Raw genomic sequence first — 6000 nt, forward strand, 5'->3', positions numbered from 1 at the left:
ATGGAAAAGGGAACCCTTGTGTACAACCTAACCCTACACCTAAAGGAGCTGGAGAAAGAACAGCAAAGAAAGCCTAAACCCAGCAGGAGAAGAGAAATAATAAAGATCAGAGCAGAAATCAATGAAATAGAAACCAAAACAATAGTAGAACAGATCAACAAAATTAGGAGCTGGTTCTTTGAAAGAATTAATAAGATTGATAAACCCCTGGCCAGGCTTATCAAAAAGAAAAGAGAGGGGCGCCTGGGTGGCTCAGTCATTAAGCATCTGCCTTCGGCTCCAATCATGATCCCAGGGTCCTGGGATCGAGCCCCGCATCGGGCTCCCTGCTCAGCGGGAAGCCTGCTTCTCCCTCTCCCACTCCCCCTGCTTGTGTTCCTTCTCTCTCTTTGTCTCTCTCTGTCAAATAAATAAATTCTTAAAAAAAAAAAAAGAGAAAGGACCCAAATAAATAAAATCATGAATGAAAGAGGAGAGATCACAACCAACACCAAAGAAATACAATTTTAAGAACATATTATGAGCAACTATATGCCAGCAAATTAGATAATCTGGAAGAAATGGATTCATTCCTAGAGATGTATAAACTACCAAAACTGAACCAGGAAGAAATAGAAAACCTGAACAGACCCATAACCACTAAGGAAATTGAAGCAGTAATCAAAAATCTCCCAACAAACAAGAGCCAGATGGCTTCCCGGGGGGAATTCTACCAAATATTTAAAGAAGAATTAATACCTATTCTAAAACTGTTCCAAAAAATAGAAATGGAAGGAAAACTTCCAAACTCGTTTTATGAGGCCAGCATTACCTCGATCCCAAAATCAAAGACCCCATCAAAAAGGAGAATTACAGACCAATATCCCTGATGAACATGGATGCAAAAATTCTCACCAAAATACTAGCCAACAGGATCCAACAGTACATTAAAAGGATTACTCACCACGACCAAGTAGGATTTATTCCTGGGCTGCAAGGTTGGGTCAACATCCACAAATCAATCAATGTGATACAATACATTAATAAAGGAAAGAACAAGAACCATATGATCTGCTCAATAGATGCAGAAAAAGCATTTGACAAAGTCCAGCATCTTTTCTTGATTAAAACTCTTCAGAGTGTAGGGATAGAGAGTACATACCTCAATATCATAAAAGCCATCTATGAAAAACCCACAGCAAATATCATTCTCAATGGGGGAAAACTGAGAGCTTTCCCCTTAAGCTCTGGAACACGGCAGAGATGTCCACTCTCACCACTGCTATTCAACATAGTATTAGAAGTCCTAGCCACAGCAATCAGACAACAAAAAGAAATAAAAGGCATCCGAATTGGCAAAGAAGAAGTGAAACTCACTCTTTGCAGATGATATGATACTTCATGTGAAAAACCCAAAAGACTCCACCCCAAAACTGCTAGAACTCATACAGGAATTCAGTAAAGTGGCAGGATATAAAATCAATGCACAGAAATCAGTGGCATTCCTATACACCAACAACAAGACAGAAGAAAGAGAAATTAAGGAGTCGATCCCATTTACAATTGCACCCCAAACCATAAGATACCTAGGAATAAATCTAACCGAAGAGACAAAGAATCTGTACTCAGAGAACTATAGAATACTCATGAAAGAAATTGAGGAAGACACAAATAAATGGAAAAACGTTCCATGCTCATGGATTGGAAGAACAAATATTGTGAAGATGTGAGTGCTACCTAGAGCAATCTACACATTCAATGCAATCCCTATCAAAATACCAGCAACTTTTTTCAAAGAAATGGAACAAATAATCCTAAAATTTGTGTGGAACCAGAAGAGACCCCGAATAGCCAGAGGAATGTTGAAAAAGAAAAGCAAAGCTGGTGGCATCACAATTCCGAGCTCTATTACAAACCTGTAATCATCAAGACAATATGGTACTGGAACAAAAACAGACACATAGATCAATGGAACAGAATAGAGAGCCCAGAAATGGACCCTCAACTCTATGGCCAACTAATCTTCGACAAAGCAGGAAAGAATGTCCAATGGAAAAAAGACAGTCTCTTTAACAAATGGTGTTGGGGAAATTGGACAGCCACATGCAGAAGAATGAAACTGGGTGGTTGTTTTTTTTTTAATTTCTCTTCTGATAATTTGTTGTTAGTGTTTATAAGCATAACTGATTTTTGCATATTGACTTTCTAGCCTTCAATTTTACTAAATTTGTTTTTTTATTTCTAACAATTTTTTGGTGGAGTCTTTAGGGATTTATATATATAATAACATGTTATCTGTGCACAGAGATAGTTTTATTTCTTATTTTCCGATCTGGATGCCTTTTATTTTTCTTACCTCATTTATCTGATTAGGACCTTCAGTACTATGTTGAATAAAAGTGGCAAGAGGGGACTCCTTGCTTACTTTCTGATTTCAGAGGAAAACTTTTCAGCTTTTTACCATTGAGTATGATATTAGCTGAGAGCTTGTCATATATGGCCTTTATTATGTTGAGGTATATTCTCTCTATACCCAGTTTGTTGAGTTTTCATCATGAGTGGATGTTGAATACTGTCAAATGTTCTTCAGCATCTATTGAGATGATCACATAATTGCTATCCTTCATTTTGTTATTAAAGTGCTGTATCACACAGACTGATTTGCAGATGTTGTACCACTCTTGAATCTTCAGAATAAATCTCATTTGATCATGGTATATGATCCTTTTAATTTATTGTTTAATTTGGTTTGCTAATATTTTGTTGAGTGGTTTTGCATCTATATATTCTTCAAGGATACTGGCCTGTAATTTTCTTCTCTTGTAGTGTCCTTGTCTGGTTTCAGTATAAGGGTTATGCTAGCCTTGCAAAATGAGTTTGGAAGCATTCCCTGTTTTTTGTTTTGTTTTGTTTTTGGAAGTGTTTGAGAAGGACTGGTATTAATTATTCTTTAAATGTTTGGTCGAATTTACCAGGTAAGCTATCTTGTCCTGGACTTTTATTTGTTGGGTGGTATTTGATTACTAATTCAATCTCCTTACTAGTATTCAGTCTGTTCAGATTTCCTGTTTCTTCATGATTCAGTCTCGGTAGTTTGTATGATTCTAGGATTTTATCCATTTCTTCTAGGTTGTCCAGTTTGTTGGCATATAATTGTTCATACAAGTCTCATGATCCTTTGTACTTGTGTGGTATCAGTTATGATGTCTCCTTTTTTATTCATAATTTTATTAAATTTTATCCTTTTTTTTTCTTGGTGAGTCTAGCAAAAGGCTTGTCTATTTTGGTTATCTTTTCAAATTGTAATATTATATATATATGATTTCTGAAATGGAGTTTGCAAGTCATTGCCATTTAGAATGAATTTATATAGGCTTTATCTTTTTTTTTTTTTTTTTAGGCTTTATCTTTTAAATCTTGCTTCAGATAAAGCTCTTCCAGGGTTCATGGACATATAGGAACCCCTAAGAGTCACAGGTAAACACAGGTGAGGGCCCCATAAATCACTATCTCAGTAATAGCACATAGTGAATATGAATAAAACATTCTATGTTTTGTTTCAGGTTATTTTTCAAGTAAACTATATAATTATAAGTTTATGCAATTCAGTTTATATTTGTATGAGATGGTAGAATTGAATAACATGGCAAATGATTATTAACATCTCTAAAAGTTTATATATAAACAACAAAAAGACATCACTGACACCATTTAATATTTATTTATTTTATTTATTTATTTTTAAAGATTTTATTTATTTGGAGAGAGTGAGAGAGAGCATAAGTGGTGTGGGGGGGAGGGCAGAGAGAGAGGGAGAGAAAGAATCCCAAGCAGACTGTGCTGAGCATGGAGCCAGACATGGGACTCGACCCCAAGATCATGACCCTAGCTCAAATCAAGGGTCAGAGGCTTAAACTGACTGAGCCACTCAGGTGCCCTGCCATTTAATATTTAGATTAATTTCCTCATGCAATTTGATATTTGGTACATGATTATGTTAACCAATTTGCCTTTTATAATCCTGCTGAGATTATCTCATTTATGGCACAGAAATTTTTATATTATTTCCTTTGTTTTACCAGAAACTGTTTTTCTATGTATTTGTCTATTTTTCTATCATCTATCTAAAACTGGTAAACCTTCTATTTACTAATGCAATACTTCTAGATTTATGAGTATCCATCATCTACCTAGCAACGCTTTTATAATCTCTTCATAGGGAATCTTCAGTGCCACACAGTCTTAAAGTTTATGCTAAGTTCCTTCCAACTCTCTGGGATTCACCATTCACACACAAAATGATGTTCAATTCACTGGTATAGTGGTTCAACATGCTTGAAACTCTCAAATTATTTGCTCAGCTTGAAGGAGAAAATATTTTTGCTGAAGATCACCATCACTCTGTGTAGATTCTTTTTTATTATTATTTTGCTAGAGAGCTATTTTGATGTCCATATTCATCTTCTCTTTCCACTAGTCTTCCAGTAAGTGTCCTGCTGTCTTTCTCTTGCACTTAACATCTTGTTTCTTTCTATATCAAATTGTGTTTCTTCTACTTCCTGAATATATTACAAAGAAAAGTACACAGCAGTATATATTATAAGCACAACTGTACCTTTTGTGAAAATAACAAACAAGTTAACAGTAGTCAGGCCAGATTCTTCTTACTAAAATATCACTTTCTAATGCTATTCATCTTATTGTATAAGGAAAATTCATTTTTAAATCTCACAGAAGTACAATCCAGCCCATGTGCCAAAGGACTAAATTGGAGGAATATGTTCTGATATGGCAACAAGAAATCAGAATGAACTGCAGGTTCTTGACAGCATAACAGCATTTATTTCTTAGGATGGGAAAGAAGTGATTATCCACTCACCAGTGGGCTGAAATCCACAAATAGCCAGGCAGCTCGGGCACTCTGATGAACTTTACCTGATCCGTCACCCAGGGGTGATTTCTGATGCTGGGCAGTTTTACTATGACAAACTAATTTGGTTACCAAATAACCAGAAGCTAAAGTAACATATTTCCTGGATATTGTAAGAGTTTTCCTTCATTAGAAGCTGACATTATCACAGTAATGTATTGTTTCTTTAATATAATTATAGTTAAATTCAGCATGAATTTTGTCACTATTACTCATAATATACATATTTTCTACTCTCAAAACTTAAACTATAGATTAGCCTGAATTTAATGCCTACTTTAAGGTAAATATAATGATGTTTTGATGATGTAAAAAAAATTAATGTTAAACAACAGTAGTATTTTTTTTTAAAGCAACAATAACTAAAAAAACTGACAATGTATAGTGGGCTCCATCTCAATTAAATCTCAGCCATTGAAAATGCTATCCAGTTATCAATATCTCTTCCTTTTGTGTGTTTGTGTATGTTTATGTGTACAAAACAAAATTCAAATATATAATCATATACATTCAAGATATATTCATAATACATTTATATGAATCTAAGTATATACACACATAGAGAAAGGATAATTAGATCAACCACTGAGTCAGATTTTGTGTCATGATACGTTATATTCGTTTAGTTACCCATCATTTAACCACTCTTCATATTTCTGGAAATGTTCACAGTGCTATCTACCAAAGAGATGAATGGGGGCACCTGGGTGGCTCAGTCATTAAGCGTCTGCCTTCGGCTTGGGTCATGATCTCAGGGTCCTGGGATCGAGCCCTGCATCAGGCTCCCTGCTCCGCGGGAAGCCTGCTTCCCCCTCTCCCACTCCCCCTGTTTGTGTTCCCTCTCTCACTGTGTCTCTCTCTGTCAAATAAATAAAATCTTTAAAAAAAAAAAAGAGATGAGTGCATTTTCATGAATGACTGAATGATTATTAAGGTTAGTGAAGTTAAACTACTTTCTTGCCAAGAATTTTGTAGACTAACTTTTCTGAAAAGTCTCCCTCAAAAAAAAAAAAAAAAAAACACACACCACATTGTAATGATAGATAAATATATTTTAGTACAAAGCTGAAATCATAAGAATTTCAGAGAAA

This window comes from Mirounga leonina, unplaced genomic scaffold (genome assembly GCF_011800145.1).
Source record: "Mirounga leonina isolate KUSES-001 unplaced genomic scaffold, KU_Mleo_1.0 Mir_127, whole genome shotgun sequence".
Classification (NCBI taxonomy): domain Eukaryota; kingdom Metazoa; phylum Chordata; class Mammalia; order Carnivora; family Phocidae; genus Mirounga; species Mirounga leonina.